Source organism: Cnephaeus nilssonii (assembly GCF_951640355.1).
Source record: "Cnephaeus nilssonii genome assembly, chromosome: 1".
Taxonomy (NCBI): Eukaryota; Metazoa; Chordata; class Mammalia; order Chiroptera; family Vespertilionidae; genus Cnephaeus; species Cnephaeus nilssonii.
The window spans coordinates 34,686,438-34,713,401 of NC_137072.1; the positions used below are offsets into that span (position 1 = coordinate 34,686,438).

At 39.4% G+C, this 26,964-nt stretch overlaps 1 long non-coding RNA gene across 1 annotated transcript in view; it reads right to left on the bottom strand.

The window, feature by feature from the left end:
• Positions 1-3,805: 3,805 nt before the first annotated feature.
• LOC307104118 overlaps positions 3,806-26,964 on the bottom strand; it is a 347,699-nt gene continuing 324,540 nt past the window's right edge. The window contains exon 2 of the long non-coding RNA XR_013813860.1: positions 3,806-3,875. This is a non-coding gene — a long non-coding RNA (uncharacterized lncRNA). The remainder of the gene's footprint in view (positions 3,876-26,964) is intronic.

The window sequence follows — 26,964 nt, forward strand, 5'->3', positions numbered from 1 at the left end:
AAAAAACAGGGAGGGGCTGGGAGCTTGGGTCACCGAGGGGCATGGCCAGCCTGAAAACGGCCCTCAGCCCCTCACCCAGGCTGGCCAGGCACCCCAGCAGGACCCCCACCCTGATCTGGGACACCCTTCAGGGCAAACCAGCTGGCACCCACCCATGCACCAGGCCTCTGTCTATACTAATACAAGAGTAATAGGCTAATTAGACTGGGAGACCTTCCAGGAGACCTTCTGGACTTTCTTCTGGACAAAGCCATGGTGGCAGGGCCGAGGTAGAGGCGGTTAGAGGCCAATAGGGTAGGGCAGTTGTGGGTGATCAGGCCAGGATGGGATGGCAGTTGTGGGTGATTAGGCTGGTGGGGGGGCAGGGCCATTGGGGATAAGCAGACCAGCAGGGGGGCCAGTTGGGGGCCAGCAGGCCGTCAGTGGGGGTCAGTTGGAGGTGATCAGGACAGCACGGGGGGCAGTTTGGAGTGAGCAGGCCAGCAGGGGGGCAGTTGGGGGCAAGCAGGCCATTGGGGAGGGAGGGGGGGAGTGACCAGGACAGCAGGGTGTACAGTTGGGGGCAAGCACACTGTAACAGGGGGCAGTTGGGAGTGATCGGGCTGGTGGGGGGATATTAGGGGGCAAGCAGGCTGGAGGCGGGGGCAGTTGGGGGCAAGCAGGCTGGGGGGGGCCGCAGTGAGGGGCAACCAGGCTGACAGGGGAGGGCAGTTAGGGGCAACCAAACCAGCAGAGGGGGACAGTGAGGGGCAACCAGGCTGGTGGGGGAGGCAGTTCGGGGTGACCAGGTCAGCGGGGGGGGGGCAGTTTGTGGCAATCAGGCTGACAGGGGTGCAGTTGGGGGCAACCAGGCCAGTAGGGGGGGGCAGTTGGGGGCGACCAGGCCATCAGGGGGGCAGTTGGGGGTGACCAGGCTAGCAGGGGGCAGCAGTTGGGGGCAACCTGCCAGCAGGGGGGGGGGCAGTTGGGGTGACCAGGCCGGCAGGGGGTCAGTTGGGGGTGACTAGGCTGGCAGGGGGGCAGTTGGGGGCAACCAGGACAGCAGGGGGTGCAGTTAGGGACAACCAGGCTGGCAGAGAGGGGAAGTTGGGGGTGACCAGGCTGGCAGGCAGAGGCAGTTAGGGGTGATCAGGCTGGCGGGGGGGGGGGCAGTTAGGGGCAATCAGGCAGGCAGGCAGGTGAGCAGTTATAAACCAGCGGTCCTGGATTGTGAGAGGGATGTCTCACTACCAGTTTAGGAATCCTGCGGGATAGGGCCGAAACTGGCAGTCGGACACCCTCCGAGGGGTCTCGGATTGGAGAGGGTTCAGGCTGGGCTGAGGGGACCCCCAACCCCCCATGCATGTATTTCATGCACCAGGCCTCTAGTATAAAATAAGATTGAGATTAGAAAGAGGTATATCAATGTTTATTTTACAAAAACAAGAGTAGAGCACTTGACTGAATATGGAGAAGCTCATCTCTGGAATGAGAGGAAGGAATCTTGATTTGGAAGTGATTCTTATCCATGTCTGACATAAATAAGAGAAAGGTCCTTAACATATTCCTCCCTACTGACACTGTGAAGAAGTTCTTGCTATCTCTCTTCATTTGCTAGATAAAGAATTACATTTTCCTCTCCAAGTAACATCTAACTGGTAGAATATATGGTGATAAAATTGGTTAGATATGGAGTGTGAAGGCAATTTTAATATTGAATTTATTTAGTCCAGAACAGTTCTTTTTGTACATATAAGGGCAACGTAATCAAATCAATTCCATCTGATTAAGCTCACTTTACATGGTTAATGTACCATGGAACACTCTTTCTCCTCTGGTGCTTTTCCCAAAGATCACAAGAAGCACATTTAGATGTTCACTTTGCATGTCACCCTGATGCATACAAAGTCCAATAGATTCAAAAGGAAACATTGCATTAAATTATTTCAGCTTCAAGTTCAAAGGCTCATCATGTATGATAAACAAAACCAAAGGAAATGATAAGATGCAGTGTCACATTTTATTTAATATCTAAATCCACTCACAACAAGGTGATATCTAACCCATTGTAGTCTCACTCTATACTCATATGGCATAGCTCCTTAGGGAAAGAACAAAAACTCAAAGAACCTGGAGGTGACAGCTGTAATATGAAGTTACAAATGATTAAGAGCAGTGATTCTCAACCTTGGTTATACTTTATAATTACCTGGGGAGCTAGCAAAATTCCCAATTCCCTGGCCTTACCCCAAATTACTTAATTCAGAATTTCTGGGGTTAGGACCCAAGCATCCATATTTTTTAAAGCTCCCCAGGTAATTCCAATGTATAAGCAAAGTTGAGATCCTATGATTTAGAGAGTAGTTCTTACACATGCTTCAAATCACTTATAAGGCTAGTTAAAACTGATTACTGGTCCCATGCCCAGAGATTCTCAATCATTAGGTATAGAATTTGCATTTCAAAAAGTTCCAAGGTGCTGTTCTTGCTCCTGATTCAGGGACTACACTTTGAGAACCACTGTTTTAGAACTCATGAACCTCAGATAAGAAGTAAATCCTATGAGGTTGCCATTGATATGGTACTAGAAAGATGAAAAAAGGATACCTCTCAGTAATTCTAATGGGAGTAGGAAACAAAATCCTCTACTACATGGGGGTTCTGTAGGAGCCAGATAAACTTGTCTGAATAAATAAATGTCCTAGTAATAGAAACTTGAAGTGTTATAGAAGAAAAAATTCAAGAAGCATGAGAATTTAAGTATGGATGTGGGGCTGGAGAGGACAGAGAAATATATTTGTGCTTTGAAATATTTGGACCAAATAAGGAAGGGACAAAACTCTAAATCTAAATATTTATTAGTTAGGCAAACTCAGGAACAAATTATTTTACAGGTGGCTTTCATTGCCACATTAATGGAACAAAACAAACTAGAAAATGTATCGATATATATAAAAGCCTAAGCAACTGTTCAACCGTGCGACTATTCGACCGGTAGCTATGACACGCACTGACCACCAGGGGGAAGACACTCAACACACAGGCATGGAAACATGGAACAGACTGATGAATTTCAGAGAGAAGCAGGGAGGAGGGAGGGAAGGAAGAGATTAACCAAAGATCTTATATGCCTACTAGAAGCCCTTTGCCTGGCTTGTGGGGATCAGGCCAAAACTGGCAGTCTAACATCCCCTGAGGGGTCCTGGATTGTGAGAGGGTGCAGGCCAGGCTGAGGAACCCCACTGTGCGTAAGTCCATGCACCAGGCTCTAGTCTATAATGATGATGATTTTATTCTTGAACTAGAGGCCCGGTGCATGAAATTCGTACATGGCACGGGGGAGTCCATCAGCCCAGCATGCACCCTTTTGCAATCCAAGACCCCTCGGGGGAAGTCCAACTGCCAGTTTAGGCCTGATCCTAAATGGGTCCCTGCAGGATTGGGCCTAAACTGGCAGTCGGACATGACTCTCACAATCCAGGACATCAGGCTCCTAACTGCTGGCCTGCCTGCCTGCCTGATCACCCCTAACCACTCTGCCTGCCTGCCTGCCTGCCTGATCACCCCTAAGCACTCACCTGCCTGCCTGATCGCCCCTAACCACTCACCTGCCTGCCTCATCACCCCTAACTGCCTCTGCCTGCCTGCCTGATCGGTCCTAACCACTCGCCTACCTGCCTGATCACCCCTAACCACTCATCTGCCTGCCCCATCACTCCTAATCACCTCTGCCTTGGCCCCCGTGCGCCACAGCTTCGTCCAGAAGGACATCCGGAATGATGTCTGGAAGGTCGTTTGGCTGTCCGGTCTAATTAGAATATTATGCTTTTACTAGAAGCCCGGTGCACGAAATTCGTGCACGGCAGGGGGTTGTCCCTCAGCCCAGCCTGTATCCTCTCCAATCTGGGACTCCTGGAGGGATGTCCGACTGCCCGTTTAGGCCCGATCCTGGTGGGATCGGGCCTAAACGGGCAGTCGGACATCCCTCTCACAATCCAGGACTGCTGGCTCCCAACTGCTTGCCTGCCTGCCTTCCTGATTGCCCCTAACCACTTCTGCCTGCCAGCCTGATCACCCCCTAGCCACTCAGCTGCCAGCCTGGTTGATGCTTAACTGCTCCCCTGCCAGCCTGTTTGCCCCCAACTTCCCTCCTCTGCCAGCCTGGTCACCCCTAACTGCCCTCTCCTGCAGGGTTGATCACCTCCAATTGCCCTCCCTTGCAAGCCTGGTCCCTCTCAACTGCCCTCCCTTGCAGGCCTGGTCCCTCACAACTGCCCTCCCTTGCAGGCCGGGTGCCTCCCAACTGCCCTCTCCTGCTGGCCATCTTGTAGTGGCCATCTTGTGTCCACATGGGGGCAGGATCTTTGACCACAAGGGGGCAGCTATATTGTGTGTTGCAGTGATGATCAATCTGTATATTACTCTTTTATTAAATAGGATAGAGGCCTGGTGCACGGGTGGGGGCCAGCTGGTTTGCCCTGAAGGGTGTCACAGATAAGGGTGGGGGTTCCCTTGAGGTGTGGGGCGGCCTGAGCAAGGGGCCTGTGGTGGTTTGCAGGCCGGCCACGCCCCCTGGCAACCCAAGGGGAGGCCCTGGTATCTGGAATTTATTTTCCTTCTACAATTGAAACTTTGTAGCCTGGAGTGGAGCCAAGCCTGGGGCTCTGGCAGCCATTTCTGTGGCAGTTAATTCACCTTCTACAATTGAAACTTTGTAGCTTTAAGCGGGTGAGCCCGGCCAGGGTGTGCGGAAAGCTTTGCTTCCCCTGTTGCCACCGGCAACCCTGGCCTGCTCTCTCAAGCTCCATTCTGTCACCATTTGTTTGAATTTGTTTACCTTCTATAATTGAAACTTTGTAGCTTGAGTGGAGGCTTAGGCCTGCAACGGCTATGGAAAACTTGGCTTGCTCTGTTACCTGGGAAACCTTGTTCTCTGTGGCTGTAGCCATCTTGGATTGGGGTTAATTTGCATACTCGCCCTGATTGGTTGGTGGGCGTGGCTTGGCTAGTGGGCGTGGCTTATGTAGCGGAGTGATGGTTAATTTGCATATTACCATTTTATTAGAGAGGATTATTATAGATTGGTCTTGGAATATATTTCACATAGTATATTACTATTTACATATTTATGTTCTGCAAATTTGAAATTTTTCTTAAAACATAACTAAGGTTCAAACAGAGAAGGATCTATTTCAATTTCTGCTTCTGCCCTCTGCTGATAACAAGATTGTATAAAATTGCAGTATGGTGTCTATACAGGGTGTCCCAAAAAAGGTATACACACTTTAACAGCTGATAGCTCAATTTTGAAAATGAAATGTATTTCAATAAACACTGCCTTTATAATTATCCAAAGTGGTCTTTTTATTGTGTCCGCAGTTTTGCCTCTTCCAAAATGACATATAGGTGAAATCATACTATGCAGCCTTTTCAGATTGACTTATTTCACTTAGTAATATGCATTTAAGGTTCTTCCATGTCTTTGGATGGTTTGAAAGTTCATTTCTTTTTTAGTGCTGGATAATCTATTGTCTTTATGTACAACATTTTATTTATCTATTCACCTGCTTAAGGGAATTTTTATTGCTTCCATGTTTTCGCCATTTTAAATAAAGTTGCTACAAATATTCATGAACAAGTTTTTATGTGGACATAAGTTTTTAAATCCTCTTGGTAAATACTAAGGAGTGCCATTTTTAGATTTTATGGTACTAATATGTTTAGTTTTGCAAGAAACTACCAAATTGTCTTTCAAATTGGTTATACCATTTTGCATTACCACCAGCAATAAATGAGAATTCCTGTTGCTAAATATTCTTGCCAGCATTTGGTGTTGACAGTGTACTGGATTTTGGCCACTGTAACAGGTGTACAGTGATATGTCATTATTGTTTTATTTTATTTTTCAATTTCATTTGACATCCAATATCCTATATAATAAAGCGGTAATATGCAAATTGACCATCACTCCAACACACAAGATGGCCGCCTCCATGTGGTCAAAGATGGCCACCCCCATGTGGACACAAAATGGCCACCACAAGATGGCTGGCAGGGGAGGGCAGTTGTGGGCAATCAGGCCAGCAGGGGAGGACAGTTGGGAGGGACTAGGTCTTCAGGGGAGGGCAATTAGGGGTGACCAGGCCAGCAGAGGAGGACAGTTGGGGGGACCCAGGCCTGCAGGGGGGACCAGTTAGGGGCAAGCAGGCCAACAGGGGAGGGCAGTTAGGGGTGACTGGACCAGCAGGGGAGGGCAGTTAGGGGTGCCAGGCCTTCAGGGAAGGACAGATGGAGGGACCCAGGCCTGCAGGGGAGGGCAGTTGGGGGCAACCAGGCCTGCAGAGGAGGGCAGTTGGGAGCAACCAGGCCAACAGGGGAGGGCAGTTAGGGGTGCCAGGCCTGCAGGGAAGGACAGTTGGGTGGACCCAGGCCAGCAGGGGAGAGCTGTTAGGGGTAACCAGGCTGGCAGGAGAGGGCAGTTGGGGGCAACCAGGCCTGCAGGGGAGGACTGTTAGGGGCGTCCAGGCCAGCAGGGGAGAGCAGTAGGGGTGACCAGGTATGCAGGGGAGGGCAGTTAGGGGCAATTGGGCTGGCAGGGGAGCAGTTAGATGTCGATCAGGCTTGCAGGGGAGTGGTTATGGGGTCATCAGGCTGGAAAGCTGAAGTGATTAGGGGCAATCAGGCAGCAGGCAGGTGAGCGGTTGGGATCCAGCAGTCTTGCATTGTGAGAGGCATGTCCGACTGCCTGTTTAGACCCGATCCCAGGTGTTATTGGGCCTAAACGGCAGTCAGACATCCCTTTAGTGGTCCCAGATTGGAGAGGGTGCAGGTTGGGCTGAGGGACACACACACACATCCATGCACGAATTGTGTGCACCAGGCCTCTAGTTATTTTATATTAGTTTTAGGTGTATAGTATAGTGGTTAGATAATCATAATTTACAAAGCGATCCCCCTGATATTTCAGGTACACACCTGGCACTATACTTAGTTATTACAATATTATTGACTATATTCTCTATGCTGTACTTTATATCTTGTGACTACTTCATAACTACCAATTTGTACTTCTTATTCCCTTCTTTACCTCTTTCACCCAGCTATCCCAAAACCCTCCCCTCTGGCAACCATTAGTTTGTTTTCTGTGTCTGTGAATCTGTTTCTGTTTTGTTTTTTCATTTACTTTGCAATTTAAATTTCACATGTAAGTGAAATCTTATAGTATTTACCTATATCTGTCTGACTTATTTCACTTAGGATAATATCCCCTAGGTTCATACATGCTGTTACAAATAGTAAGATTTCATTCCTTTTATGGCCTAGTGATATTCCATTGTATATATGTACTGCCAATTTTTTGTCCATTTGTCTGTTGATGGGCATTTGTTTGCTTCTATACCTGGGCTATTGTAAATAACACTGCAATAGACATAGGAATGCATCTGTTCTTTCAAATTAGTGCTTTGGATTTCTTCAGATATATACGCAGAAGTGGAATTGCTAAGTCATAAGGTAGTTATATTTTAAAATTTTTTTTGAGGAACCTATATAGTGTTTTCCATAGTGGCTCCACCAATTTGCAATCCCACCAACAGTGCAGGAGGGTTCACTTTTCTCTACATTCTCACCAATATTTTTTTGTTGATTTATTGATGATAACCATTCTGACAGGTGTGAGGTGATACCTCATTGTGTTTTTAATTTGCATTGATCTGATGATTAGTGACATTGAGTATCTTTTCATGTGTCTGTCTATTGGTCATCTGTGTGTCCTCTTTGGAGAAGTATCTATTTATGTCACTATTGTTTTAATTTGCATTCCCTAATGACATATGATGTAGAATATCTCTTCATATGCTGATTTGCAATCTGTATATCTTCTTTGATAAGGTGTCATTTAAGATCTTCAGCCCATTTTTTTATTGTGGTTGTTTGTTTTTTTATTATTAATTTTTTTGCTCTTTGTATTTTTCGGATAACAGTCTTTTATCAGATGAGTGTTCTGTAAATGTCTCCCAGGATGTGGCTTGTCATCTCATTCTCTTCATGTTGTATTTTCCAAGAACTTTTTATCTTTTTTTTCATGAATCATGCCTTTGGTGTTGTATCTGAAAAGTTATCACCATATTCAAGGCCACCTAGGTTTTCTCCTATTTATCTTCTAGGAACTTTATAATTTCATGTTTTACATGTAGGTCTGTGATCCATATTGAGTAAATTTTTTTGTGAAGGGTGCAAGTTTGTGTCTAGATTTATTTATCTGTTCTTTGCCTATGGATGTCCAGTTGTTCCAGCAACACTTGTTATAGAGACTATCTTTCCTCCATTGTATTACCTCTTCTACTTTGTCATGAATCAGTTGACTATTTTTAAGGATCTATATCTGGGCTCTATTCTGTTCTATTGCTCTGTTTGTGTGGGTTTTTCCCCCTTTAATACCACACTGTCTTGATTATTGTAGCTTTAGAGTAGGTCTTGAAGGCAGGTAGTGTCAGTCCTCTAACTTTGTTCGTCTTCTTTAGCACTGCATTGGCTGTTCTGGGACTTTTTCCTCCCCATATAGAATCAGTTTGTCAATATCCACAAAATAACTTGGGACTTGATTGTAAATGACTTGAATCTAAAGACCAAGCTAAGGAGAACTGACATCTTTCTATTCATTAGCATGTGATATATATTCATTAATTTCTTTTTATTTTGTTTATCAGAGTCTTATAACTTTTCCTTGCTTTTAGTACTGTTTTTAGAGTTGGGGGTCAGTGAGAGCTGAAACAAATCCCAAAATTTACAATGATGGGGAATAAGTTCTGTATTTCTAAATTTGGTTTCTAGGAGGATGTTAATGGTATGAATATAATATATAAGAATATCACAACTAGGGTATGGCTTTTGGAGGAGAGGTAAATAATTCATGGCAATTTCTGAAGTCCTGCAAAGACTCTGAGGATTCTGACTGTTAACAAAACAAAAATAAATAAATAATAAATCTTGCTGATATCATGACAGAGTAAATTGGAAATACCTATATTGGAGCTGTCTTCCAGATGCATGAAGTGAATTACAACTCTCTGTTCATTAAACAAGTTGCTTTAAGTTCCTAAAAGACCAGAAAATTAGTACATAATGGAGGAACCTACCTCCCAGTGAAAGTACATTTAATTAGTAGAACTTTAAAAGTTGCTTTTCTCATATTAATTTTTCAATTTGTAGCTTTCTGAACATCCATTATACCATCTTAACAAGAATGTACAGAAAAATCAATAAACTGAAAATTCAATGTAGTATAATATGACTAAACTTGAAAATATGCAATATAACATTATACTGAGCTAATTCTACCAGAGTATTTTTTTTGTTACTACAATCCCTTTTAATGCTGTATTAAAGTCCTCAGATAATGTAACTTCATTTTAAAGTGAAGTCTTTTCTGTACAGCAGGGAGTGATCCCTTGAGGAAACTTGATATCAAGTTTGTTTTTCTCTTTTCTCTTCGCTTCTCTTCTTTTCTCTTCTCTTCTCTTCTTTTCTTTTCTCTTCTCTTCTCTTCTCTTCTCTTCTTTTCTTTTCTCTTCTCTTCTCTTCTCTTCTCTTCTCTTCTCTTCTCTTCTTTTCTTTTCTTTTCTTTTCTTTTCTCTTCTTTCTTTCTTTATTTTTTAAAACAAAATTATGCCAGGTAAAGTATCTAGATAAGGTCTTAAAAATCAGAACTCATCCACAGTGAAGCCTCTGTGTTAAATCAAGAATTAGTCAAAGCATTAAAAAAATACAGCAGAATTTGTTTAGATTAGTAAACAGGTTGTGCAATGCTGAAATGATTCTAAAGTATGCAAAATATAGATTTCCCATTTCTTTGAAAAAGATAAATCTCTTTAATTTGGGGGAAAGGGGTGTGGTTTTTTTTCTTTGAATTTAGGAGTTGTCAAATTTAATTTGCCTCTAACATAATCATGTGCCCTAATTTAATTTATGGATGACTGAGTAACTGGGAACTCAAATGCTCTTAGTTACAAACCATTTCCTCCTTATTTCTCAGATATCAGTAAAGCCCACAAAATGTTAAGAAAACATTGAACTATTCTATTCTATTCAAAATGCACAACTGTTTGCAAATTAGCTTAGTTACTAATAGGCCAATGTAGTGTATCTCAGGATTGCCCAGTGCCACCCAGCATTGTTTTTCTAAACATGAAGTGGGGCAGAGAAGCCAGAGTTCTCCAGGCTCACCTACTAGGAAAAGTCAGGAACTACAGTAGCTGTTCCTTCTTTTGGAACTGGCATCAGAGAATGCAGGAGGGCAAAATACATAATACATGGCATACAGTTGTCTCAGAATGTGATCATCACTGGGTCTTTAAAGTCAGGCAAGCAAAAACATCTGGAAGCTGGGTTCTGGCAAAGAGAACCAGAAGAAGTGTGCACAATGTAAAATATGCAGTTGTTTAAAATTGTAGTTATTGCTGGAAACATTCAGAAGTGTGGCTTGTGTGGTTCAGACTAAGGGGTAGTTTCTCAGGATCTGGAAAGAACAAGACACCAAAGGTGTTAAGAGACAGGTGTTCTTAGGCAGGCTATCAGACAGATACTCGGGAACAGGGACAAGAATGGATTCTTGCTTAAACTTAAATGATTCAAGTTGAAGAATTCTACTCCAGAAATGCCAAAATAAAAATTGAAGTCAGCTTTGGCTGGGAATCACTGAAGGATCCCAATGGGAACTGAATCCTGTGACATAGAACTAAATCTGAAAACTTGGTGATTATGATAAGGCCTCAAAAACAATGATAAAAGAAGAAAGTAGAGGAGAAGGGAGAAGGAAGAGGAGGATGGAGTAGAAGAATAGAATGAGAAAGGGGGAAATATTTTGTGATCCTTTATTCTGTACTAGGAACTGTTCTAAGCATTTTACCTGCATTCACTCATTGACTCCTCACAATTCTATTGTAGTGAGTTGGATGGTGGACCCTCGAAAGCTATGTTCTTTACCCCTGAACAGTGAACGTTATCTGATTTTTTGGGGGAAAGGGTCTTTACAGATGTAATTAAGTTAAGGATATTGAGATGAGATCACCCTAGATTGCCCAGTGGGTCCTAGGTCATTTAAGGGAGATACAGAAAAGGCAGACAGAAGAGGAGGAGAGCGTATAACACTGGAGGTGGAGATTGGAGTGATGCAGCCATAAGCTAAGGCATGCCAACAACTACCAGAAGAGAAAGTAACAGAATCTCCCCTAGAGCACCTGGAGGAAGTGTACAACTTCTGATGCCTGGATTTTCGACTTTTTGCCTTGACAACTGTGAACAGTTGAATTTCTGTAGTTTTAAGCAGAAATTTGTTACAGCAGATGCAGAAAAGTAATACAGCCATGAATTACATTCCACCATTGTCCATATTTGATAGATGAGGAAAGCTACACCTCAGAAAGTATGAGAGCGATACTCAAGATTACCTGGTTATCAGGTGGCTGGGCAAGTACTGGAATCCAAGCAATCTAGCTTTAGAGCCCATGTCCTTCCATTTCTACACTGCATCATCAATTTACAAAACCATGAGAATTACTCAGTACATGATCAATAAAGAGGCTGGAGCTGCTTTCCAGCTTTCATCAAAGGTCAGAAAACAGTGAAGGTTGGAACTTGCAAGTTGTAGTGACTTTAGCTATGGAAAATTGGGGAGATAGGAGATGAGGAAATGATGTAGGGGGTATAACTGCTCTAATAATTAAAAATCTGTTACGTGCTCTTATCGGGCTCACATAATCAAAATATTTAAAACCATTAAGCATAGTTTTAAAAATATAATACAAAGCCAGGAAATGATCAAAAATATTAATTTAATGGAAAGTTATTAAATATTAACAAATGTAGTTGTAGAGATTTATCATATCCTTTGTAAAAAACAAACAAACAAAAAACAGTTTCCTTAACATTACTAAATCGGCTCAGGAAGGGTTAAAAATATCTGTGTTATTAAAGTAAAGATTAGAAATAAGATATTTCAGTAGAACTTAAACAGTTGGACCTGAATTTATGGACCACTAAGAGCACAGATCTAAAGGTCTAATTCCAAGACTCAGGAATCAAGAAATAAAGTATAGAGTGAAGTTACAAAATGTATGTGCAACCTAGCTTTTCAAGGGACCAGGGGTCAAAATAAAATTTGTTTTTCTCTACTTTATTTTCCAAAATTCTCTATGCCACCAAATTTACCACTTAATCTCTTTACATTTTTGCATATGAGCTGGGGGAATGGGCAGTGGTTAATGGTAAATATTTAACAACCATCTTCCCACAAAAATACCTTATTTTATAGCACTTGCCAGTGTCTATGATGTATTTCCATCATGGTCAATTACAAGCTACCAGAATGCCATCACTAAATCTGGAGAAGGGAAGAGATACACAGTCACATACCATTATGCTATATTTCTACCATACTGATGGCAGTGGACACAAAGAACATCAAGTACTATTAATAGGTAATAGAATGATTGGAAGATGATGTTTTGAGTATTTAATACTTCTGTCTTTAATACAATTTATTTAGTTATGTTTGTCATTTACTTTTTAATAATGGCTATATTTAACAAAAATCTCTGAAAATTTAATAATTAATTCTCTTGAACCAATGCAACCTGGCTCTGGCACACACTGGGACTAGGATATGTGTTTCTAATCATCTCTGTCTTTGAATTCCTACTTCTGCTTGACTTAGATTTTGGATTAGTTTACCATTTCATGCCTACTGGCCCTGTGTAATTTCACTCAAAGCCCATTCTGAGCACTACTACTTCAAGTCTTTATTTTCTAAAATATGATTGATAAATGCTATATGATTAATAGGTATTTATAAATATTTGGTGATGATTGGGGTTTTTATATTAGAACTAGAGGCCCGGTGCATGAAATTCGTGCACAGTGGGATGTGTCCCTCAGCCCAGCCTGCAACCTCTCCAATCTGGGACTCCAATCCAGGACTGTTGGCTCCCAACTGCTCGCCTGCCTGCCTTCCTGATTGCCCCTAATTGCTTCTGCCTACCAGCCTGATCACTCCCTAACCACTCCCCTGCCAGCCTGATTGATGACTAACTGCTCCCCTGCCAGCCTGATTGCCCCTAACTGCCCTCCCCTGCAGGCCAGGTCCCTCCCAACTGCCCTCCTCTGCAGGCCTGGTCCCCCCCAACTGCTCTCTCCTACAGGCCTGGGTCCTCCCCAACTGCCTTTCCCTGCAAGCTCGGTCACCCCCAACTTCCTTCCTCTTCCGGCCTGGTCACTCCTAACTGCCCTCCCCTACAGGCCAGGTCCCCCCACAACTGCCCTCCCCTGCAGGCTTGATAACACCAACTGCCCTCCTTTGCAGGCCTGGTCACTCCCAACTGCCCTCTCCTGCTGGCCATCTTGTGTTCACATGGGGGCAACCATCTTTGACCAATATGGGGGCAGCCATCTTGTGTGTTGCAGTGATGGTCAATTTGCATGTTACTCTTTTATTAGATAGGTAACTTATACAACTAAAATTTAATGTTAGAATATTTTCAGTCATAAAAGTTATGTAACTACCCTGAACCATGTAATTTCTCTCTAATGATCTATCTCTATAGACTTCTCCTTTATTTGTAAACCACTTCCCTCTTTTTCTTCTTGTTTATTCCTAACTAAAAATCCTATTAATTTATTGTACCAAATATATTTGTTAGCACTCTTACCTAGTGACTTTTCAAGACATGCCCCACAAGCCTCAACATTTTATATCTGAAGAAATTTACAAGGTATTGTTTTAACATAAGTAGTTCGCAGTCTAAGAGGAATCCTGGAGTTATTTGGTAAATTAATATCGCTGATGCTTGTCACATCAATAAGCAAGAGTAAGAACCACTTCATCATTAGGAACCATGATGAGGTGGGTTCTTAGAGACCTTGATGGTCACAACAACAGAAAAGATATTCGTAATTAACAGATTCCAGGGAAAATCAGCAGAAGGAAGGCAGAGTAGAAAGTGGTTGAGGTCACACAGGAATCAGGAATCCATCGGGCACCCTCAGATGGAGACAAGATTCTCACTCAGGAAAGCACTTCTAATACGCTTCCTGTTTCATCACAAAATAAGTGCAACCCAGCCTACAGAGATACAAAAATCAGATTGTAGAAAACTATTTGGCCTTTGAAAAGAGAAATAGTAATCTGTCTCTACATGCTCATTTCATGCTTCCAGACCAACCAATGTTTTTATCTTCATGTAACCCATACTATTCAGCATAGATTATTTAATAACTGTAGGCTTTAATTTATGAATAAAGTAGCTCAATCAAACATTCAGTATACCTGTGGACACCACAAAGGTGCTGCATTGCCCAACTTCAGGCAATGCTATTTACACAGAGTCAATATGAATGACAATTCTGGGCATGCTGCCATTCTTCATATTAGAAAGTTATCAAACCCTAAATTAACAACATGTGTAATCTCTATTGCCTTAACTATAATATATAACTAAGTCTCTGGGACATAAATAGTAATATTTCTGATGTCAGAGAGTATAAGAAACATAGAGTAATCCTATACTATGTGAAAGTAGCCCATCATTTTAAATTTGCCCCAAATTCTTGTTTTCCCTATTATAATTTCAACACATGTATCTTATGTCATTGAGATAATTCCAATTTTATATAAAAATAAATTAGTACTCCTTAAGACATGAATGTATATTTCTGTAATCACAGAGTATTACAGAATACTAGTATAAGCACATTACCTGACGTCTGTGAAAATAATCCTGTCTTATTGCATTTCATATAAGAGAAGAACATGCTATATGAGACATGGCATAATAGGCATATTAGTTTGAAATCCATTCCAGATAAAATTTCCATTTTACAAAGCTTCGCTGGATATCAGAACTGCAACAGTGCAGCCAAACATCAAAATAAAAGTTTGTTTCTAAGGTATACACAGGGAGACTTTATTAGGACTTTTCTTAGTTGTTTACATAGAGCAGATGTTTAATGCACATTCCTTTTACAAATAATATACCTCTCTTTTGCTTTTTATGCCAAGAGGGGCATATTGTGGACTTATCAACTATATTTCCTAGGAGTGAAATGTATTTGTACCTTTATGGACCTAATTTTCTCTATTTGCATTTGAATGTAACATGAGAGATTCTTAATGACATTTAATGGTATCTAAAATGCACTCTTGGTGGTAAGTGTGCTTCTTAAATGCGCCCATTATTTAAATTTGTTCTTATGAAGCATGCTTCCCATATTTGGCTCTAGGTTGTGATCTTTTTGAAGGTAGAAATGCATCCTATTGTTCTTTGTATATAATCAGATATAGACATTTAATAGATGTTCATAAATATGTGTTGAATGAACAGGATTGCAATAAGTCTAAACATGAGTCCAAATGGCAGAGCTATTTAGTATAAAACTAAAAAATCTGATAGGACTTCAAAGTCAAAGTCAAATTCAACAGCTGAATGTGAGAAAGTTGGTAGAGAGGAAAAGAATAATATAATGCAGCAGTGGGGTTTGGAGAGAAAACCTTGAAGCAGACAGGTGGTCAAGTGGAGCGACATTAGTAAATGCAACTGTCAGTGATGGAGATGAGGCGGATTCCATAGGAGGCATTGCAACTTCTCCCCTAGGGCTGGCCTTTTCATAATTTTGTTTCTCCTCAGACCTACCTGTAACAATATTATGTGCTCTGAGAATTTTACCTTGAATCTTATGGATACCCTTCTCTCAATCTCTCTCATTTATTTCCTCTTACTTGAATTTTTTTTACACTGCGTCTCCTGAATATCCCAGAACTCTCACACAAATCAAGTGAAAATGAAAGTATCATTGCAGTCACCAACCTGTGAAAACACAGATGCTCTTCCCACAGGTAGTACTCTGATGCAAAAGAAAAAAAACAAAATGAAAGGGAGGAAGAAATGAAGGGAGGGAGGAAAAGGAAGAAGGAAGGAAGGAAAGTAGGGGAGAAAGAGAGAGGGAGGAAAAGAAAATAAGTATTTATATTTTCTTCCTGTTAAAAGACAAAGTGTAGGGAAACGTCTAAATGTAAAGACTTACTTATATCTTATTGTGAGAATACATCCTATATAATAAAGAGGTAATATGCAAATTGACCATCACTCCAACACACAAGATGGCTGCCCCCATGTGGTCAAATGTGGCTGCCACAAGATGGTTGGCAGGGGAGGGCAGTTGGGGGTGACCAGGCCTGCAGGGGAGGATAGTTAGGGGTGACCAGGCTGGCAGGGGAGGGCAGTTAGGGGGTGATCAGGCTGGCAGGCAGAAGCGGTTAGGGGCAATCAAGCAGGCAGGCAGGCAGACAAGCGGTTGGGAGCCAGCAGTCCTGGATTGTGAGAGAGATGTCCAACTGCCCATTTAGGCCCACTGGGATCGGGCCTAAATGGGCAGTCGGACATCCCTTGAGGGGTCCCAGATTGGAGAGGGTATAGACTGGGCTGAGGGACACAACCCCTCCGTGCACGAATTTCGTGCACCAGGCCTCTATTATAAATATAACTTTATACATAGAAATAATATAAGAAAAATTCTTATATTTGGTCTCTGCTTAATGGCCAGAAATTTGTGAAGACATTAATTCAATAAAAATTTTATTGAATCTTATAACATGCCATCTCTTTAGAAATATTATGTTATTAATTTTTTGCTCAGACACAATGCCCGTAGTTTAGGTGACTAAAAATTGAATGGTAGTTATAGAATTAAGTCTAAATGAATTGTCATGCATTGTAGATATATGGATAGTTAAGCAAAAGATTTTTAAATTCCCAAATATCTTGCCTACCTTAAATGTAAGCAAATATGTTTTATATCTTTAACTAGAGGATTGCAGGATTGGGCCAAAACTGGTTTTCCAACATCCCCTGAGGGGTCCTGGATTGCGAGAGGATGCAGGCCAGGCCGAGGGACCCCACTGGTGCACTATCAGGGCCGGGGAGGGATGCAGATGGTTGGCCAGCCAGGGAGAGCGAGCAGGACGGCTCCAGGGCATGTCCGGCCTGTCTCACTCAGTCCCGATTGGCTGTACCCCAGCAGTAGGCTAACATACCGGTTGGAGCATCTGCCCCCTGGTGGTCAGTGCATATCATAGTGAATGGTTGAGCGGCCTTAGCATATCATTAGCATATTATGCTTTGATTGGTTGAACAGCTGACCGGTTGACTGGACACTTAGCATATTAGGCTTTTATTATATAGGATTATATAGTACTGATTTTTTAATTGCAATTATTGATCATGGGGTAGATTCAGTAATTTTTCTTTTTAATTATAAAAATAAAATTATAGAATAGGTCTTGAGACTTCATCTTAAATTAAATATCACTTTCATCCATATTATGTAGTCCAAGCATGTCAAACTCATGGCCTGCATGCCTCATTTATTTGGCCTGTGTCAGCCTTTGAGTTTGACATGCTTGATGTAATCCATTCAATAACTATATATTCAAGTTTAAATTTGGGAAGGGAGCTTAGCGTGAGAGGTACAGAGATGAGAGATGTGGTTCCTGACTTGGATTAACCTACAGTCTAATGAGAAAAATGAAGGAACAAAAACAGCCTAAAGAAATCAGGGAACATTTCCTGGGAAGAGAACTTTATTTTTCAGCTGCAAGAAGTGTAATTAGCCAACTTCTTCTAGCCTCACTGTCTTTTTAATTTTTATTGTATTTATTGGGGTGACATTGGCTAATAAATTTTTATAGGTTTCAAGTGTACAGTTCTATAATACATCACCTGTATATTGTATTATGTGTTCAACACCAAAATCAAGTTTTTTCCCCATCCCCATTTATCCCCATTTACTCTCTTCTACCTGCCTCTACCCGCCTTTCCCTCTAATAATCACCAAACTGTCATCTGTGTCTATGAGGTTTTTTTCTTCATGGTCTGTTATAGTGTTTGAATTGAGATCACACTTACCCTGAATAGCCCCAGCCAGAGATCGACATGCCTATAGCACTAGGCTTTGGTCATTTCTGCCCAACATGGGATTCTTCTTATAGTCAGTCCCTAGTACTGAGTTCCTTGCTGGGTTGACTTCAATTTTGTAAGTATGAGATAATATTTCATTGTGGTTTTGATTTGCATTACCCTGATAATTAATGATATTGTGTACATTTTATGTATCTGATGGCCATCTGTATGTCTTCTTTGGAAAAAAAAATGTCTATTCAGATCTTTTGACCATTTTTAATTAGATGGTTGGTTTTATTTTTTTCTATCGAGTTGTTTGAGGGTTTTTTTTGGTTTTGTTTTGTTTTTTAAATATGGTTTGGATATTAACCCCTTACTAAATATGTGATTTTCAAACATTTTCTTCTATTAAGTAGGTTGCCTTGTTATTTTATTGATGTTTCCTTTGATGTATAGAATCTTTTTAGTTTTATGTAGTCCTACTTGATGATTTTTGCCTTTGTTGGCTTTGCTTTTGGTGTCCAAACCAAAAATAAATCATCACAAAGACCAATGTCAAAGAACTTAATGCCTTTATTTTCATCTAGGTGCTTTTTAAAAAAAATATATTTTCAATTATTTTAGAGAGAGGAAATGAGATGGTGAGAGGGAGAGAAACATCAATCAGTTGCCTTACTCTGGGCATGTGCTCTGACCAGGAATCAAACCAGCAACCTTTTGGTACACTGGACAATGCTCAACCAACTGAGCCATACCAACCAGGGCTCTTATTAGGAGTTTTATGGTTTCAGGTCTTACGTTTAACTCTCAAATCCATTTTGAGTTAATTTCTGTATATGGTACAAGATAGTGGTCTTGTTTCATTCCTTTGCATGTGACTCCAGTTTTTCCAACACCATCATTGAAGAAACTGTTCTTGCCCTATTGTATATTATTGCTACTTTTTCATACATTAATTGACTATGTATGCATGGGTTTATTTCTGGTCTCTCTGCTCTGTTCCATTGGTCTGTGTGTCTGTTTTTATGTCAATAGTATACTGTTTTGATTACTGAAGCTTTTCAATATAGTTTGAAATCAGGGGGCATGATGCCTCCAGCTTTGTTCTTCTTTCTCATGATTGCTTTGGCTATTTAGGGATTTTTGTGGTTCCATAAAACTTTTTAAATTATTTGTTCTATTTAGGGTAAAAATATCCATTGAAATTTTGATAGTGATTATATTAAATCTATAGATTGCTTTGAGTAGTATTATATTTAAGCAATATTAATTCTCCCAACCCATTATTACAGAATATCTTTTTCAATTTCTTTCAATGTCTTATAGTTTCAGTATAAAAATCTTCCACTCCTTTATTAATTTAAATCCCAGATATTTTATTTTCTGATGCAATTGTAAATGGAATTGTTTTCTTAATTTCTCTCTTTAGTTATTTGTTATTAGTGTATAAGAAATGTAACTAATTTTATATATGAATTTTTGTATTCTACAACTTTCCTAAATTATACGTTCTAAAAGTGTTTCAACTGTTCTATATGTAATATGTCACCTGCCAATAGAGATCATTTTGCTTTTTCCTTTCTAATTTAAACACTTTTTTTTTTTTTTTTTGCCTAACTGCTCTAGCTAGGCCTGCCAAGGCTATGTGGTGGAAGTGGGCAGGCATCCTTGACTTGTCACTGATATTAGAGGAAATGCTTTCAGTTTTAATCATTGCATATGATGTTAGCTCTGTGGGCTTGTTATATACGGCCTTTGTTATAGTCAGGTATGTTCCATATTTACTAGATGTTTCTCTCCTTCTCTCCATCTAATTTCCTCTCTCTCTAAAATAAATAAAAACTTTTTTAAAACAAAAAAAAAAAGCACCTAGATGAAAATATAGGCATTAAGTTCTTTGACATTGGTCTTGGTGATGATTTATTTTTGGTTTTGACACCAAAAGCAAAGCCAACAAAGGCAAAAATCATCAAGCAGGACTACATAAAACTAAAACGCTTCTATACATCAAAGGAAACATCAATAAAATAACAAGGCAATCTACTTAATAGAAGAAAATGTTTGAAAATCACATATTTAGTAAAGGGTTAATATCCAAAACACATTTTTAAAAACCCTTAAACAACTCGATAGAAAAAATAAATGTAGAGCCTGGGTAAAAATGTAGACATAAAATTCATATTATTGGAAGCCAGTGAATAATATATAAAAACACTAGTAGCGGAAAATAAAGGCTTTTGTGTTATTCAAATAGCATACATGTTCCCTTCAAGTTAACCCCATGTTTATTCATATGCCAACCCTGGATGATTTTTTAGTGTATATATAATTTGAATATAACTTAGCATTTATAACCTCTGCATTGCTTTATTTCAGACAGTAGGAACATGAAAAGTTCAAATGCAAAATTATTATATATTTTGAATGAAATATTATATCTATTTAGAAATCAGTCTGTGTTATACTTTGTTTCCCTCTGACATCTGGAGGCATCAAGTTCCTTCTTATATGTAATTTCATGTCAATACAGGCTGCTTAATTTGCAACTTAGTTGAACTAGTATCATTGCAAAGCAATTCCACTCTGATGGTTTTAACAACTATAATAATATTTCATACACAGTTGGCTCATAGAAATGATAACTGATAGTATCTGGCGGAACTAAAATTCTACCCAGTGCTAAAATTCATTGGCAATTGGCCATTCAGCTGCCACTTAACTTCAGTGATGGAGACCTCACTACCTGATGAGGTTGTGCATTTTATGGTTTGGCAGATCCAGATTTCATACAATGCTATAGCATTTAAATATTCACAAAGTTCAGCACATTTCTTGGCAGTTAACTTATGGCAGAAATAAAGTGATTGATAAGAATAAAATAATAATAGTTTATGCCCTTTACACATAGTATAAATTTTATGATAGAACATGAGCTGTATAAACAAAGGTTACACTGTGTGTCTCATTAGGAAAGACAAAGAACCCAAGAATTAAAACTAACATACAGTGCCTTTTCTACCCTAGTTCGAGGATCCATGCTTACTAGTAAATCTCAAAAGTTCCAGCAATTAGCTCCTTATGTTCTTGCCCCTAACACTCAACTGCTGTTTGCCACCCCACACGCTTGTCCTCAGTTTGGTAGTATGACCTCTTTTGGATTGTTCTTATTTAAGGATTCAAATATACCACCGTGACATTATAATGATTCCTGAATTTGGTTGACCCAACTCATGGTTCTGCATGAGAGACTCAAGGCTCTCTGCTGACCACCTTTGTAGGTAGCCTATTAATGAGAAAAACTATAAGGAAATATTCAGCGAGGATAATGAGAGCAAGAAAATAGAAGGATAGAAAGGTTAAATCAACTGACGAACTACATGAACCATAGATAAAGATGAGTGATGATAGAGAGCAGAATCTCAGTGTTTACATTTAAAATTACCACTTTTCTCCTTAACTGAGCCAACTTTGGATTGAAATTATGTAGAAGAAGAAAGTGACATATCTGGACAATGATGCATGCTCCTCATGCTAATTGGATATCCTTAATATTTCTTATCTGGAATTTCAGTCTGAGAAATAAAGTTCAAGCACATAGCCATTCCAAGATGCTCCACTGAGGCATGGGTGGCCCTGAAGTAGGTGGGTGTTCAGGAGATCATTATCTGGCTGGAAGCACTTTAAGAAGAATGTCTGTGGCAGAGATCTGAGGAGCTCACAAAATTCAAAGCAAAGTGTTTGGATCTATATTAAAAAACTTTTGACAAATGCTTCAAGGTGCAGAGGGAAGCATTACAAAGATTCCATTTCCCAGCTTCCCCTGTTCCCCTGCAGAGCTTCCATTGATTTCAATGACTTTCCAGGCTTGCATCAACTCTGGGGGCATGGACCCAGGTGAGAAATGGACCAAAGTCAGGAAAAAAGAAAGGCTGAACCAGGGAAAAGGAAAGTTCTGTGGATAAATTTTAGTACAAAAGAGTGCCCCTTTCTTCTGACTCACCTGAGTGCTAATGCAACAGATATAAGCATCCATCATACATTTATAAAACATGTTTATAATGTAAACCTGGTCATATATAAGGTATAGCTATGCATGATTATGTATCATATACAGAATAAAGAAAATGCCTATGTTCTCTTTTTTTCTCAGAGAAATTTAATGTGAAGGAAACTAGGATAGGAGCAGTAAGGATATTAGAGAATGCCACAGTAAATCCTAGTGTTTTTTCTTACCAATTAACCACTGTTGCCTATTTTTTCATCAGTGAGTTAATAATGAGAGATACCACATTATTCAAATTGATTTAGGGCCTGGGTAATAAAAGCTTAAAGAGTGAGAGGTTAGCTGGGGAAAATGTATTTTTATATGAAGACTTTAGAGAATAGGTATATCTCTGTTTCTTCTGTAAGTCTTAAATTGTAGCATTTATTCATGTGCATTTTGTGGCATGGGGATTTATTTTTTTAATTTTATTCAAGTAACAATTTATCCCAAATTATTTATGAAATGACTTTCTTTTCCCAGTAATGCATAGTGGTATCTCTCTCATGTTCACTTCCCATATATGCTTGGGTCCTTTTCTGGCTCTCCACTGAGTGTCATTTGTCTACTTTCTACTCTTATGCTAATGCCAAAGTATTCTTATTGTTATAACTTTAAAATAAATATTGATATATTGTGGTAACCCACACACAGGCACGTGTCTCTTCTTTAAAACTGGCTGGTATTTGTTTTGTCCAGTTGATTTAAGATCACATGGCCAAATTCCACTAAAAACTTTATAGGGATTTTACTTTAAAGTACATTTAAATTATATAATAATTTGAGTTTACATTTATGTACTATTTAGTTTTCATACTGATTAACATATAATCAGAAGATAATTTCCATAGATTCTAAGCAGCACATCTACCAATGTTGGCATCACCACACTCTATATGTTGCTGTAGATGAACTATCCTTGTTCCCATCTGAAACCAGTACTGCCCATTTTGTACACTTTTGCCTTATCAAGCACATCTCTCCAGCAATTCTATTCTTTTATTTTTTTACATCTCTCACAGATTTTTCCAATTAATATACAAATATGATGCTATTTCTGCCATCTTAAAAAAATACCTCCTCTTGACCTCATTTCTCCCTCCAGTTCCATATTTGCCTATGACACAAATTATTCACCAGCATTGTTTTAAATAACTCTAATTCCTCTCCTTCTAATCACCCTAAAACTCCTTTAAATGAAATTTTCTCACCACTCCATTAAAACTGTTCTTGTCAATATGGTCACATTCAGTTGAGGTTCTATTTTTCTAGGAAATTTTCAAATATATCTACACTAATAAAAGGAAAATATGCAAATTGACCGTAACTCCACAATGCCCACCAGCCAATCAGGAGTGAGTATGCAAATTAACCCAACGAAGATGGAGGGTTAATTTGCATACACAGGCAAGGAGCATCGGGAGGGGTGGGATGCCTGCTATGAGGGGGAGGGAAGGGGATGGAGGGAGCTACAGGAGCAGCACTCTGGCCAGAGCAGAGAAGACTGAAAGCTCTGGCTGGAGCGAAGACTCTGGCCGAGTGAATCTTTGTGCAACGGGCCTTTAGTTAGCATATAATAATTTGTTATAGAATTATATAATCTTTTAAATGTTGCTAACATATGTAGAGTGATTTTGTCTATTATTTCCACCATTTCCCTTCTAATTTTTTCCCTTTCTTTTCAAAGAATGAATATTTTTCTATATTGATTATTTAAAATCAATTTCTACTCTTACCTTTAACATTTTTCTTTGTTGTTTTACTTTCTTTGGACTCATTTTGCTAATCTTTTTCTTCTATAGATTCAAACTTAATTTTGTCATTTTAAATATTTTTTCTAATGAAAATATTTCTTTTTCTAAAAATTTTACATGGGGTAATTTATTACCATTAGTTTCAAAATACTTTCTAATTTTCATTATTTTTTTTTCTGTCACTCATAAGCTACTTTGACATGTATCTCTCAATTTCCAAACATAACATTATCTATTATCCTTTAAATTTTTACTTTATTACCTGGAGGTCAGATAATATGCTCTATCTTGTTTAATTCCTTTGAAATTTGTTATAATTTGCTTTATAATATAGCATATGATTAAATTCTGTACATCTTTTATGTGAACTTTAAATGAATGTATATTGTGCAGTCTTAGGGGGAAGAACTCTATGTAAGTCACTAGACAAAATTTGATAATTATGATGTTCAAATATTCTACATTCTACATTATTTTTGATAAATTATTCTGTCAATTACTAAGATAATTTTTTTAGAATCTCCATTTTTGAGATTCCATGTAACAAAAAAGAAAAAGATAAATGAAGAAATACTGTGAGATTGATTGGGAATGCATTGATTAATTTGGGAAGAGTTTCAAATATTGAGTCTGCCAATCTACAAACATGGTACTCAAGGTAATTATTTGGATTTTTTAAAAAACAACATTCATTATATTCCATAAATGAGTGAGATCAGGTGGTATTTATCTTTCTCTTACTGGCTTATTTCACTTAGCATAATGCTCTCCAGTTCCATCCATGCTGTTGCAAATGGTAAGAATTCCTTCTTTTTTACCACAGCATAGTATTCCATTGTGCAGATGTACCACAGTTTTTTATTTTTATTTTTTATTATTTTTTAAAATATATTTTATTGATTTTTTACAGAGAGGAAGGGAGAGGGATAGAGAGCTAGAAACATCAATGAGAGAGAAACATCGACCAGCTGCCTCCTGCACACCCCCTACCGGGGATGTGCCCACAACCAATGTACATGGCCTTGACCGGAATTGAACCTAGGACCCTTCAGTCCTCAGGCCGACGCTCTATCCACTGAGCCAAACTGGTTTCGGCATATGTACCACAATTTTTTAATCCACTTATCTACTGATGGGCACTTAGGCTGTTTCCAAATCTTAGCTATGGTGAATTGTGCTGCTATGAACATGGGGGTGCATTTATTCTTTCTGATTGGTGTTTCTATCTTCTTGGGGTATATTACTATTAGTGGGATCACAGGGTCAAATGGGAGTTCCATTTTTAACTTTTTGAGGAAACTCCATACTGTTCTCCACAGTGGCTGCACCAGTCTGCATTCCCACCAGCAGTGCAAAAGAGTTCCTTTTTCTCAGCATCCTCGCCAACACTTGTCGTTTGTTGATTTGTTGATGATAGCCATTCTGACAGGTGTGAGATGATACCGCATTGTCGTTTTTATTTGCATCTCTCTGATGATTAGTGACTTTGAGCATGTTTTCATATGTCTCTTGGCCTTCCTTCTGTCCTCCTTCAAACCTCAGAGGGAAGGTAGGGGAGGGTGGGGGTAAGGAGGAGAGATCAACCAAAGGACTTCTATGAATGCATATAAGCCTAACCAATGGACACGAACACCAGGGGGGTGAGGGCATGAGTGGGGGGGAGGGGTTAATGGAGGTATTAGGACACATATGTAATACCTTAATCAATAAAGAATTTTTTTTAAAAAACAACATTCATTTAAACCTCAACCAAATGCTAACTTGATCTCGATGTGACTGATGCTGATTGAGGAGTACTAGAGAGGAGGGCGGAACAGAAAGGCAGGAGAGTGTTACTTTTCTAAACTGTGGTTCTCCTATGCTCTCACTATTTAGACCCTAAACCTCATCTAAGTGGACAGTGATGGGTGAGATCCTTTTCTTAATAGTTATTTACTTGGCCGTTATAGATTCTTCTCTTTTTTTTCCAACTTCCATTTCTAATTTTTATTGAATTTATTGAGGTGACATTAGTTAATAAAATTATATAGGTTTCAGATGTACAATTCTATAATTGAACTCAATAAATGCAATTTTAGTCAAAAGTTTTTGTACATATTTTAGGTTTATTTTATTTTTTTAAGCTATCAAAGGTTTAATCTTTAAAAAATGATTCTCTTGTTTTTCTGATATGTAAAAATATAATTAATTTTGGTATATAAGCCTTGTATCCAAAAACCTTGGTAATTTCAATTATTAATCTTAATATTTCATTTGTAGATCTTTGTGTTTTTAACATATATAATTTTGTAATGTGCAAAAATATTATATTTTTCTTTTCCCCATCCTTACAATTTTATTTCTCTTTAGTTGCTAAGACTAGATAAATAAAACTGGTGAGAAAGGCTATCTTTGTCTCATTCCCAACCACAGGAAAGTATCTACAATATTTCACTATTTTTTAATTTTCTTCATTAATTAAGATATTACATATGTGTCCTTTTCTCCCCTTTGCCCCTACGCCCACTCCCACTCATTCTCTCTCCCCCCTGGAGTCTGTGTCCATTGGTTATGCTTATATGCATGCATACAAGTTCTTTGGTTGATCTCTCCCCCTTACCCCCACCTTCCCCTACTTTCACTCTGAGGTTTGACAGTCTGATTGATGCTTCTCATAATTACATGTTTGCTATAGGATTTGTCTAGATTCTTTCCATCATATTAAGGCACTCTGCTCCTATTAGTGGTTTGCTAAGAGGTTTTTGACCAAAATGAATGTAGTGTTTTATCAAAGGCTTTTTCTTCATATATTGGAATGATCATATGATTTTTTTCTCTGTTTTTCTTCTTGTCTACACTGAGTGGCCAGATTATTATGATCTCTGAATGCATAATAATCTGGCCACTCAGTGTGTATCCTATATAATGAAAGGCTAATATGCAAATTGTCCCATCGACCAGGAGTTCGACCAGCAGGCAGGCTGGCCAACTGCCCATGTCCCCTCCCCCTGGCCAGGCTGGCCGGACCCCACCCATGCACGAATTCATGCACTGGGCCTCTAATATATATATATGGTGGCCAGATTATTATATGTTCAGAGATCATAATAATCTGGCCACTCAGTGTATGTGATGAATTACATTGTCTGTTTCAAATGTTAAACAACTAACTGGGAATTCCTGACATAAACTCAACTTGTTAAGATGTATCTCCATTGCATATTCCTAGAATATATCTTTTAATATTTTATTAGGATTTTTG